Consider the following 15072-nt stretch of genomic DNA (forward strand, 5'->3'; position numbering starts at 1 on the left):
CCGTGAGACGGTTGTGACTGGCGTTAAAATTAGATTAAAAATTATATTAAATGATTTGACATTGTCCTTTCACAAACTATGTACGAATAAATTGTTTTCAAAATATATAATTTAGAGTTTTATTTTATAGTTCAAGAAGGATTAACTGAACTATTTCTTTGTGAAGGATTGATGTTAAAATTAAGCACACAAATACATCAAAAAGGTAATAATATATATATTATGTGGAAAGATTAAAGTTTAATCTTTTTGCAAGATTATAAATATTAATATCACTACATGAATATATTATAAGTGATTTTTAGTTAGCCCGAAAACGGCTTCTCATTATAATAAAAATTACTTTAATCTGAAAAATGCCGGTATATATTAAAAAGTCTGATACTAAGTTAAACTTTCAAATAGTTATTAACTGTAAATAATATATGCAAATAATTATATCAAAAACATAGAAAAATGTAGTTATGTGCAAGAATAGATGTATCAGAGATTTATGAGATTGTGATATGTTCTCAAAAGTAATATTTTTTTTATAATAATGGTAATTCATGTTTTTTTATTGCCTTTCCTTAAGTAGTATAAAAAAATATTATTTTCAATCTAAAATTTTAAGTTTTATTTACTAGTTGTTGGATGTCGAGTTGCCCAGAGTGCTGATTCCCGTTATATTAAAAACCTCTTTACCTTGAAAAATACAAACTCAGGATACTTCAAACTTTACCCAAAAATATTATGAATTCATACAAGTTTTGTGCAATAGTTATTTACTGAATATATTTAATTTTTAGAATAAGAAAAAAATGATTTAAATACCTAGAAATGGCTACGGAAAAATTGGTGATGTGAATCTTATAATTTAAAATGAATTCCGATTTAAAAATCAATTTCAGTGGCTTATTTTAATATTTTATAAAAAAGCGATCATAAACCTTTTTCTTCTTCTCCTAGTATTACTCTTTCTACTAGCATTATTAAGTAAGGCTTTCAGTAGAATATATGTAAAAATGTATTACGCTTTTAAAAATTAGTTTTAATTTTGAAATTTAGATTCCTTTATGAACGTTCTTCCAATGAAAATTATTACTTCTAAAATTGATACATTTCTAGAATAGTAACTTCGATATTATCAAAAAAGTTTTTATAAAAAATCTCATTTGCCACGCATTATAGCAAGTAGAGAATAATAACATTTCAATTTTTATTATAATTGAGTGGAGCATGGCATTGTTTCTTAAGACAAATTTCTGGAACTTCCCGTACAACAATTAAACCTTCGCGAAATAAAAATGATTAATCATTTTAAAAAAATTATTATAAATACTACAAGATTTATTGTCGTATTTTATAAATATAATATAATATAAATGCTAATATTTGAAAAAGCTTCATCCGTGTTTATCCACAAGAACAAAAACATCATAAACAGACAACGTCAAAACCATCAATATGCTTGTTGAATCGCTCTATTCGGATGCACCGATCTTTCAAAAACTGCTAATCTTTGCACTTTTGGTTTCGTACCTCCAAATCCGCTAGCGCAAAAATATTTAACCCTCCGTCGGTCGGATATTTTTTCACCTTCGAACGGGCAGAAAGGTCTGGCTGGACCACCATTCATTTTACATGCATTTATATAGGATAAATGAGTTTTTGGTGTCTTATGTATTAACGATTATATAAAAAAATCAAGAAATATAAAAAAAATCGTTGCTTTTTCGTTAATTTTTCTGTTTTAAATCAATGAAAAATAATATTTATTCTTTTTCGGCGCCTTTGAAATGAATGTGTGCATTACTCATCCGATTTTCAGTGTTTGCGATTACCAATAAGTTTGGTAGGTTTTCAAGGAACTCTCGTCATGAAAATACTAACATTCATGTTAGAACACATAGCAAAGAATATGAACAACAGTTTGAATAGAAAATACCATGAAAAAAGACAAAATACTGGTTTACATATATCAAAAAGCGTATATTTCATACAAAATGCATGGGTAGTCTAGACAGACCTTTCCGACCGTTCGAAGTATAAAAAAGTTAATATCCTTATAATTATCCTTCTGTACATTTTTTCGTCCTGATTTTTTCCTTGATCGACAGCTAATGAAATTTTAGGAAAAGTCAAGAAATTTCAAACCTATAGGATTACTAGAAGTATTTTTTTTTTAATTGATGTCGAAAAAAGTCTGGCCAGACCACGCCGACCGACGGAGGGTTAAATTGTTTATTCAAGCAATACGAATCGGTTGATCCGTGCTACCGATATTGTGGATAATAATTGCATCCAAATATACAAACACACACGTGTACACGTATGCATCCAATTTTTCTAAGGTATGCCAAAATGTGAAGAGGCATTGAAACGTAAAGATATATAATATTTTCATTTAAATTTTTTGCCCAATTAAAGTTAAAAATATTATGTTTATTGCTTAAAAATTAAAAATAATAATATAATACAATATTAATACTTTTTTTTCATTTTGTACAATAGTTATTACGTATGGCTTTGCCTTAACGTATTTGTAATTACAATACGTAACCATTAACATATTTGTAATTACAATAGTTATTACGATTACAATAAACCATAAAAATACTAAAGATTTTTAATTTCTAGAATAAGGAAAAAAACTATATAATAATTAATTAACATCGTAAAACCTTTCAATTTAAAATGGAATTTTATGGATAATTTTAATACTGTATAAAGAAGCGATCAATAACCTCTTTCCTTCTGAAAGAATATTGAACGTTGAAATATCAAATGTCAGAATCCTCAGCAGGCTCTATGCATCCTTCCGCTCGGAAAATCCATCGCAGATTTAGTTTAAAGTAAAAATGCTCCAACACGCTGCCAACGCCAGGTGCAAACGACGTTATGACATCGTGACTATTATTTTGCTTGTCAACAAGGTAAAGATAGAAAACACCTTGACGCTGTAGGCATTAAAAATTTACAAACTTATGATTACATACTGTCGTTGCCCTGGTTTGGTATCATGGTTATTTTTAATAATAATCAGTAAGTAGGGAATGCCAAAACCTAAAAAGTTATCGACAACAGTATATCGAGATTTTTACTTTTAAAACCGATAATAAGGGAGGCTGGGTACGGTTGTCATAGAATCAATTCATGCAACGACGGGCGAATGTCACAACCGTCCACACCCGAGAAAGAGCTATGACAAAATAATTTATTAGTACTTTTATTGTTAGAAATATGTTACACGACACAACATAATTATTTTAACAATGATTATGAATATAATATAAGAACTTTTCTTCTTTATTAATGATTAGCAATCAGAGTATACAAATTTTGTGAGCTAATGTGTGACGTCAACAAAAAAAAATATAAAAATAAAATACAGTAATTAAAATGCAAACAATGACAAAGATATAAAACAAAAGTTATAAATAAATATAAATAATATAATTGTAAGCAAAGAAAGAAAATAAGTATATTAGGATGCATCCATTGAGTAACTATCCTAAGTGAAGGAAGGCAGACAGAGATTACTTGATCAAGTCAGCAGGCCAATTTCATTTAAGCCTATGGGTTATATTTTCATTCACAAGTAGTTGCAACAGTTTGTTTGTATGTGTCTCGATATTGTTGACTTGAGTACAGATTTCTTCCTTGGCGACGTCTTTTATATATGGTATCTTTAGGTCATGATGTATCGTATGATTACTTACAAACCATGGAGCGTCGACTAAAGTTCTGAGAATTTTATTTGGCGTTCTCTGCATCTTGGCTATATGTGATTTGTTGGCGCATCCCCACAGCTCTATGCCGTAGGTCCAAACTGGTTTCAGTACTACATTATAGATTAAAACTTTGTTATATAGTGAAAGTTTTGACTTACTACCTAAAGGCCAATTTAATTATTGCATTTTTTGTTTTATTAGATATACCTTATTGTTTATATGGAATCCCCAGGTGAGCTTGTAATCTAAGTGCAGGTCTAGGTACTTAACAACATTGTTTTCGGGAATTTCATCGCCGTCAAGCGTTACTTATGGACAGCTTTGTTTACCGAGCGTGAATTTTCCATGTTGTGATTTTGTTTGATTAAATTTTATTTTCCAGTTTTTGGACCATTCATTTATTTTATCAAAATTTTAAAAGATGCATCGGTTGGATCTTGCGCAACTCTCAAACCTGCAATATCGTCCGCAAATGTCTAGTAGGTGGTTTTTTTCAGTATGGGAAAATCATTCGTATAAATAAGCGGCTTTCATTATTTTCGGTTCAATTGTAGTATCGCCAACTTTGACTTGAAATTTTCTCCGAGTAAGATAGGACTCGAAAAACATCTTGAATGTTGGCAATAAATTTCCGATTTTGTAGATGAGACCTTCGTGCCAAACTTTATCAAATGCTTGGCTCACGTCTAAGAAAAGCAGTATTTGCTGTCTTCTAAAGATTTTTTAATAGTATCCACTATTCGATGGCACTGTTGCGTAGTTGTGTGACCGTTGCGAATGCCAAATTGGTGGCAGATATTAGGTTAGTAGTCCTTGTGATGTTTGCAAGCGAAAGTTTCTTCATTATTTTAGATGTTATTGGGAGCAGGATTATTGGTCTGTATGAATTGACTTTGTTTTGATCTTTTCCTACCATTGGGATCATTTTGACCGTAGAGGATTTGAATAATATCGGCCAATAATTGAGTATAAGAATTGCGTTAAAAATGTAAGTGAGTAAAATGAATCCTTATCTGGGGAGATCTTTGAGCTTGGATATAAGCTTTATGCTTGAAATTGAAACTATACCCACGGATTTTTTTAAGACGTTTCATTGTAATTTTTTAAGACATTCATTGTAAACACTTTTCAAGGTAAAGAATAGATTTTCATTATGGTCTGAGGTTATGTTTTCAGAATTAGAAATATTGAAATTTGACTTGATATCAATAACCGAAAAGACAGATGATAGCTAACAAACAAAGTAATCTATCTATATAAATTAACAGTTATTATTAAAACAAATTGATTAAAAAACTTTTTTTGACTCGTTAAAGCAGCAGTTTCTGACCTGGGGACGCCCCCTGCTAGGGGGGCGCAAAGCTGTTTCAGAAATATTATTTTTAAATGTTGAGTAAGTGTCAAAAACAAATAAGCAAAATACGTGCAATAAATCCACAATTCTCGCCGCAAATTTTTCAAGGCAAATGTAACAGCATGAACATAATATACTTTTAGTGTAATACCAATCGGCGTTCGTAGCCGATTGATCTGCAGGCCCATAAAAAAATATATGCACTCGGATCATCCCGAGTATTCTCGTGCTAACTCGAGACTAACTTTAGTAAATAAGAAAAAGCACCTTTTCATTCTGTTATTTATAAATCGAATTAGTTCATTAGTTGTGTTGGAGATATACGCGTTGTTATAGAAAAAATCATTTCTAAATTATTATTGAGTTGATATTTATAGCTTTAGATTTACCACCTGATAAAACTCTCCTGATAAAGAATTGAAATAAGTTAGTCATTATTTATAGGAAATTATTTTATAAGTAAATAGTTAAAATTATATAATTATCAATAAAATATTGTGAACATTGTATCAAACGGCAAAACAACTATTGAGTTGTTTTATCAACATGCCCCTTTTGTATACAATATACCTGTACGGCCGACAATTATAAATTCCACAAATTTATTAAATGCCCTTAACTGGACAGTTGCAAGTAAAAGAGAGAATAAAAAAATATGTACAAAAATTGAAAATTATAGAATGATTGGAATTTTGAAAGAAAATTTTAACTATTTGTTTTTGTACCCGACTTGTCTAATTCGCTGAAGAAATAAAATAAAGTAATTTTTATTTACAGAAAGAACGACTATATTAAAACATTTTGGCGAAAAAACTACTGTCATAAAATGTAAAAATACAATAGTCGATGATTAAATGCGCCATCATTATCATCATATACAATTTGGAATTCGAAAATATAAATATTTATGTAAAAATGTTAATCGAGTATGGAAAATATGATTTATGTGCTATACCGATGAATGTAATTATTACTGAAACTTAACTTATTACTGCTATCGTACTAAAATTTAAATTATCAATAAAATTATTATCTATATTATCTATGCAAAAAAACAACAAGGAAAGTATATTATTGCTTGCAAAATACCAGCACTAGTTTGTAATATAAATTTATTAACTTATTATAAAATGTAAACTAATTATTTTCTGCCATCAGTTTACATATAAATTCAAGAGTCTAATCAAATACTGCAATTAAAATTTAGAATAAAAGTATGTAAACGCACAAGAAGTTTTAACAGCACTACAAGTTAAATAAAAACATAACATTTGTAAAATTAACAATATAAATAAAATCATATATTATTGTAATATTAAAAGTGAAGTATACTGGTCTAGAAATAAATACGTAATATTATAAAAGAAAACTTACATATTCTTTTAAAAATAAAAAAAGTCTTCGTCTGGTCGGCTTCCTGCTCCGTACAGCAGTGTTGTTACTGCGGGAAACGCTATGCAAATAAAGGTTAGATGCAGCAAATACATATATACAATGTTTGTGATTATTTTTAGAATTTATTATTGTTCATTGAAATGTTAAAACAAATTAACAAAATAATGCTTGATGGAACAAAATTGCGTTGAATAAGTGATTGCCGAAACTGATGCCTATTTTGTGACAAATAATAGTACAAAAAAGTGTCGACAAGTTGAAAAATTGCTTAGAAGGTTTCATTCTCAAAAACTAGTATCGTTTATTCATTTTAAATGTTAAAGCAAATGAATACAAGGATGTTCAATGGGGAAAAATTGTGGCAAATAAATAGGTGATCGCACAAACTAAAGCCTATTTTGTGACTAAGAACAAATAATATTACAAAAAAGTGTCCACAAGATTGCTAATTTCAGTGTATAACCTTGAAGAGACTTAACTTTTTTGCCAATGTTTGTTTTATTTTAAAAAATAATGGTATTGTTTATTTATGTATTTGAAATGTTAAAAAGTGTATTTTTATATGATAGGCCACAAACAGTGTTCAACCGAACTAATAAGCAAGTAGTAATTTATAAATTTTGTTAAAGTGAATTTTTTTAATACATAATAATATAATTGTGACAAAGTTTTAGATAGTTTTCCGAAGTTCATCACTAAATGATTGTCGTATACCCTGAGCGGATCGGATAACCTACTACTGATAAGTGGGTGTGTTTCGGTTGAGATTTCATGGTACCAGCAAACCAGCATATCAAGTTCGTCTATATATTCTCACTAGTTGGACTAATCTAGTATTCACTATCTCGCATATTTGCTGAGTAGTCAATGAATAAATAATTCAGAGTGTTAATGGGAAATTCACGAATGGCGTAGCATTCATTGACAATTGAGTTTAAGGCAAGTCGAATGTATATTAATATCTGGCAAAAGTTATTAAGATTTATAACCGGTGCTGGTAGATCGATGGAGTCATAATCCTTCGTCAATCAAGCTACAAAAAAGTTGAACAAATGAACATACGGAAAAGATGGGGAAGTGTTAAGACATCGATTCAAAATTCCTGAACATAATTTTGCATGGTTTTCAACTTCAATTATTAACAAACCGATAATCGAAAGCTAAAAGTAATATGCAGACATTGATGAATATAAAATATGATAATAATGGGTAGTACTGCTCCAGGGCAGGTCTGTGAGTTGGAGTTAAACTCCAATTTCCATTAGAGACCCATTGCCATTTTACACCTCAGTCTCAACAATGAAACTATATTTTAAGTGAAAATGGACATTGTTACTGCACAATGTCAGGTTGTCCAAAGGGGGTTTGACCTAACGACCCTGTACTCACAAATCCTTGAGTTTAACCATTACACAATTGGTTGAATGATTTAGTTATTATTTTGTAAAATCCCTTAAAAAGTTAAATTATAACATTGGACCTGTTTGCCCCATGGTCGTCATCTCATTTTACCAACCATGTGACTATTTTTTAAAAAACAGCATAAAATAGCGAATTTTACAATAATGAATTAGCTGGAAGTTTTATGGTACATAGTCAGAAAGTTGTCTGTTTGACATGTGTTATTTGTTGTTATATATATTTTTTTAGCTTCTACAATTTAATTGCTCAAAGTCAAAATGGACCTTTATGCTCTATCTTCACTCTATTGCTAAAAGTCAAGTTGGAACTTTCATATAAGTGACACTTTAATTTTTTTTATTATGCGGGATTGAAAATACAAATCTACTTTGTACAGTATTTAGACATGACGGATGAAACTTATACAGCTAATACAGCTCCAGCTAATACACATCAATGTACTTTTGCTATTTCACATCCTAATAACCAGATGTGATTTTATTCAGATTTTTAATTTCTAATGCATGATCAAGTTCTGCAGCTAGTAGTATCTTATAAAATAGTATGTATTATATTGGTTGCTATTTATAATATCAACAAAAAAACACTATTAAATAAACAAAATTTTTAATACTGATACAGAAGTTTAAGTTTAATGGTAGAGTGAAGTCTAAAAATCGTACACAATTTTTCAAAGCTCAGAAAGCATAAGTCAGCCATACCCTGACTCAATCTGATCCTGTCTGACATATCAAAAACATCAGAACTTGTCAAAAGTTGTCGGTATTAGTTCAGTTATTTGGTGTTTGTTTGATTGACTGGCAAGTGAAGTTTAATTCGACGTAATTGCATGTCGCGGCGTTTATAGAACGCTTCTGCAATTAGCCGGAGATTACTAAGCCATGAGTAATTACCGCTGAATGAGTCTCAGTGAAATGCTATAAAGACATCACTAATAATTTGAAATGTCGGTAACGGCATTTCCAGGTACAGATATTAATTGCTTCGTGCAATGTTAAGGTTTGGTTGGATCATGTGAAAAAAACTTATGTCTTTATCAGAAAACTTAATTTCAGACCGCAATTGGAATCTGATTGCTCATTCTTTAAAACAAATATAAATTTTTATGATTCGAAGATTCCTTAAAAATTAAATGGTAACCGACATCATCAAACCCATTGATTTTCTATCTTTTTATTATTTTCATATGGGAAGAAGCTAGAGGTTTTATGTGATAGGGTTAAGTAGTACCAGGCGCTATTCACAAAGATCTTAAACGATACTGAATTTTATTTTGCCTCGAGTGGAAATGTAAATTGCATGCAAATATTCCCATAGCCACCGTCCCATACTCCGACGCAATTTACAGAAATGGGCAGGACCGTCATTTTTGACAATGTACTATTATACTATCATAAAATTTCTGTTTGCGTTATTATTGTAGACTATGTTTTGTCGGTTTTAAAAACCGGCTTACTGCCAAAAATTATGAATTTTAAAAACCGGTTTTCAGCGAGAAAAAATCGGTTTTTACTGTGTAAATGGAAAATGACAAATATAACCAAATTTGATCATTGGAATCATTATCTTTTGTCTGATTTACATATTACTTCAGATTTTTATTTAATAATTTAGTTTAGTGTGATTTCTTGTTGAAGAAGAGTCAAAAAAATAAAAAAGAGTTTCTAGCCCTAGAAGACTCAAATACAAGAGTAAAAAAGCCTGGTTCGATTGCGATGAGAGAGTATTTTCTATATCGGAAAATTTTGTGTGAAATAAAGGACACTTCTAAACAACAAGTCAATAGACGTCCTCAACTTTTTGAAATCATATTTTATTAAACAAAAAAATTTCGATTTTTGAACGAAATTGATATAAAAAAAACTTACAAAACTATTAGTTCATAACATAACTACTGTCTTATATTGACATGACAGAAACTATCTGATTCGTATCGCTAAAAAACGATTAAACATTTTGGTAATTGCGCAAAGTTTTAACAATAAGTCCACTTAAATATTATTAGTCATCAAAATAAACATAAATGAATAATTGAATAAATATACAACGTATTTATGTGCTTATTGATATGCTTATAAGTATATAATTTTTTAATTAACTAAATGAATTTGCCTGTCACAAATGACTAATATCTTATCAACAATGTCTTTCAATAAATTCGATGAGCTAAAACATATATAAATTTAAAATTACATATTTAAAATTCGTGGATAGATATGTAACGGATATATTACAGTACATTATTCTAGTTTAAGGCAAAATTTTGTATAAAATGCTGATTACAAAATAGTAAATTATTTTGAAACTAATTATTAAGTAATTAATAAGGAGTAGCAAATTCATTGAAATAATATCTAATTGAAGATAAAATATTTACATATATCACTTCAACTGAAAAGTAGCATACTAGAAATAACGTAACATAGCAATAATGTATATAAAGATACGAACGGCCGTGAAATTCACAAGATGACAGATTAATTTATAAAAAAAATAATCGAAGAATATATAATGTAATATTTTACCTATATATAACATTAAAATATTGTATCTAAATGATAAAATTAATACATAATATAAAGCGAATAATTCGGCCTAGGAAATGTTCGCTTCTTTAGTATTATTCTTAATAACATTTGCCTTTTAATAAAAATATATCAGAAATAGAGCGACGATTCGCACTATCCACAATAAAAAGAGTTGCGCGTAAGGACCACACGCGATTGAAGTAAAACTTATTTGCAAAAGTAGAGTACAAAGTAGCAAATTTAAGTTAAGTAAAAATAAATACATCATATAACAATTTTGAATAATGTTTATTAGTAATATGGTAACACTCGTGATGCACACATTTATTAGAGTCGACCATTATACACATTTTTATAATGATAAATTATAGATTATATATTTATTAGAGCATTAAAAATATGTATAATATCTACAAACAATAATGTAATCAAAGTCACACTTGAAATATGACATGATTGATTTGTCATTGTAATAAGCATTCAGAAACAAACCTTTATTAGAGAAATAAAGTAATTGCTGATTAATAAATTCTATAATATATGTTCACACAGTGGATTATGTTAAACAACGCCTAAACAAATATTGTTTTTGCAAATTCACTCATCGTGTAATTGTGTTTGAAGAACTTCATGTAATTTAAATTAACATACATTCATTGACTGCTTGTAATTTTTTTTTACTTTTTCGCTGGCGATATAATTTCATTCTTTGAATAGCTGTAATATTTGTCTTGCCTAAAAAATTGAAGCCATACTTTTATATTTGTTTTATTTATCAAGCCCTGCACATGGCTTGATCTATGAATCATTTTCTTTTTTATGTGAACGATCATCATCAATATTACGAGGTAATAAATTAACCATATTATTAACGTCAACAAGCACATTATAATTTGGCTGAATATTCTCATTGTCCATTTGCATGTCGCAATTGTCTAATTTGCATGAAACACAACCTAGGTGAAATTAACCTTTCAGATACAATATCTAGTTTAGGTAGATAATTTGGTATAGATGGAAATACAAACCCGTTAAATTTACACAAAGTGGGAATTTTACCCGAATTTAATGCCTTTCGACGAGTTTGACATCCAACCTGATTATTTGAATCAATATTCAGAAAACCATTATTAAGAATTTGCTTTTGAGCTTTATTTAATATTTTTAAGTCACTTTGAAACCAATGTCGATTACACACAAAACATACATTGCCAAAAATATCATTTGTGAATTGTTTTTCAAACAATTTTTGTGCATTCCTAGACAAATTGAAGTCTTTATATGGAAGTTCAAATACATTTGACGCTTGCAAAAGATCAGTTCTTGTCACATTATTAGTCACATTATATACATAATCATTAATTTGCAATTGACGTGATGTGATGTTGTTGCTGTATCAGAAAAGTTACAGCAATACTTTCATCTAAAAAGATAAGAGAATAATATGTTTAAAAGTGAATAGTTGAAGCGTTTTTCAGGAGTCAAACAGCGAAAAAAGAATGGTAATGACATTAACATCTAAATTGATACTTTGCTCAAGATTTTCTAATAAATTGGCAGTAACCTATGTATTTTCCTGCAGTTGTTTTCTTTGACAAAGTAATCTTGATCTTTCAGAGTTTGTAAGAGGCTTTGAACCTGCATCATAATTTAAAATTACTATTAATTACTATTAAAATAAATTAAAATTAGTCAGCATAGCCATCATAAAATAGAAAGATGTAAACTTTCTCTAAATTTCCAATAAAGAAATATTGTTTTTACAATTTCACTTATCATGTAATTGTGTTTGTAGAACTTCATGTAATTGAAATTAATATACGTTTATTGACTGCTTGTTTGTTTTGACTATTTCGCTGGCGATACAGTTTCATTCTTTGAGCAACTGTAGTATCTGTCTTGCCTATAAAAATATTTTCCATTTTAGTAATAACCTGAAAGGTATATAGTAACCTCGAAAAACTCGAATAGAACAAATTACTTCAATAAACTTACGTTTCTTACGCAGCGTTTATTTTTCATTTATTTTATTATTTGCATTAAAATTATTTATGGGGGACTGGATAAAATATTTTTCCGATCCAGACATTTTTTATTAACTCACGATTTATACTACTATTTAACCTTGGGTTAAAAAAAAATAATATTTTAATTATATACTGTTATTCAACCTATCCTAGCTGTACGTGGAATTCTGGCTTGAGGCAATTATGGCATCGTGCCTTAAGGCAAATTGCTGGAACTTTCCGTACCGTAACGAAATGTTTGAGAAATACTGAATGTTTTCAAATAGATTATTATAAATATTGTAACATTGTCTAATATTTATAAGAATTATATAAACTGAATTGCAAAGTTGAAATTATTTGTAAAGTATATTAGAACTATAGTCACAATTAAAAATAAAATCTGAATTATTTTCGATATACAAAAAATTAAAAAAAAAAAAAAAGTTGAAACAATTTTTTTTCCAAAATCAATTATTTTGTTAAAACAAGCAGAAATTTCTTTGAATCATTTAAATCGGACGCTTAGTTCTCTCAAAAACTGCCATTTTTTACATATTCAGCTCCGTATCTTCGAAAGGGCTGAGCCTACCTTTGCCAAAAACTAAAAAACACTTCCCAATCATTATTAATTGAATGTTTTTTAGATCATTGAAATCGGATACTTCGTTCTCTCAAAAAGTCAATTTCTATTTTTCGCACTCTTTTCTCCGTATCTCCGAAACGACTGGACCTGCCTTTGCCAAAAACTAATCAGCTCTTTTCCGTATCAATAGGAATCGAATGTTTTTTGAACCATTCAAATCGGTTGATCCGTGCGCCCGAAAACGTGACTGGAAATTAGTATCCTTACATACATACACACACACACACACACACACACACATACATTCATTTTTTTCTGAGGTATGCCAAAATGTTCAAAAACCTTCAAAACGAGAAATGTAAACATTTTCAATTCCGAATTTCGGCCCATTACAATAACTTACCCTACGGGAAGTTAAAAATCTCGAGCTATCATTCAAAATTAGATTTTTATATAAGCAAATTGTAATAGATAAAATAGTAGATAATAAAACTTCTATTGGAACATTTTAGAATATGTAGTTACTATAGAGTTATAGACATTCATACTGAACGAAAACTGCGCTATAATAGTATTGCGTTAAATGAGGGCTGTCGTAATATCTGTTATTGGAGGTTAACCATACGTATATACAGTTATGAGAGTAGTTAGACAATCAGAAGCTTTTATCGTCCATACATTTAGGTATCTATAATAAAAAAAACAAATCGATTTCAAACATAAATTATAATTCGAATTCGGGTGGCAACCAGTAATTGCGAATATGTCGTTGAAAATGTAATATGCAAGTGGCCCATTCAGTGAACCATGAAAGCAGCTGCTGAAACATCATTAATTCATTACAGGTGACATAGCTATAATACTGTTATTGGGAAATGCACTCATGGCCTATTGCACGAGTATCACACACATAGGTCTATACAGATGTTAATATCACACAGGTAACGAGTCAATGGCGTAGAGCTCGTGAAGCATATGTCTAGATATGTTTTGAATGAAGAGTAATTTCTTATTATTATTTAGTAGGGGCACAAAAGTTTATATTGACTTTTAGTAATTATACTATCTAAACCAAAAAAACTACATTACATTACACAATAATACAAACAACTATTGAACTGTAATTGTTCAATAAAAATCCCAATTAATTGGAGTTTTTATAAATCCTAATTATAGAAATAGGTTTTCTCTAAGATTTTGCTAAAATTGTAATCTGTCCGTTTTTACCCCCAGGCAAGTCAAAGGATAAACACTTTTATTGTCATTTTCTAATTTTATAGCGATTTTACAAAATAATTGCTGCATTGTTTAACCAATGTGAAATATAAATTTCATGAGTGAAAAGACCACACTATATATGATCTTGTTCAGAATTAGAATAACTGTTAAATTAATAAATCTCTTGTATTTTTTTTAACTAATTTACTTTGTTATATAGTATATAAGAATGTGAAGTATTTTGTAAAAAATATTATACATATATTAATAAAGATTTTTTCTTGTTTCATACATAAAGTTTACAGAATAATTTTCATATAAATTAAAAGTATTCAAATATTTCTGTTTTTTCTCTTAAAAATAATTATAAAATCAATTTTGATTATCAAGATTTCCGTTTTTTTGTTCAAAACTGCAAAAAGTATAAGATTTTTTTTAAATCATTTCATTGACAATTAATTATTCGTAAATTGTCTGCCCCCCTGATTGCCTAGTTGACCCTTTATAGCAAAAGAATTACCCTGATATTTCTGAAAATATATAAGAAATGTATAATTATAATTTTTCATAATAAAATGAACATAATGTTCGAACTGTTTGTAAACGATTTCCACGTACTTAACCATTGCTCTCGGATGCCGTCGCTCCCGCGGCAAAATACATATAAAACCCGCAATTCGCGAGTAGAGAGAGTAAATAAATCTTGAGATATGTCTAATCCAAAAAAAATTAAAATCGAAAAGAAATACTTTTGTTACAAAATTTGATATATGGTCATTTATCACTTGACACTTACGTTGCAAGAATTCATCAGGCGAAGGCTCGTCACATGTCAATATCATACGTAAAA

Source organism: Ctenocephalides felis, unplaced genomic scaffold, assembly GCF_003426905.1.
Source record: "Ctenocephalides felis isolate EL2017-DRISC unplaced genomic scaffold, ASM342690v1 CF-g0.4_SCAFFOLD_03572, whole genome shotgun sequence".
Taxonomy (NCBI): domain Eukaryota; kingdom Metazoa; phylum Arthropoda; class Insecta; order Siphonaptera; family Pulicidae; genus Ctenocephalides; species Ctenocephalides felis.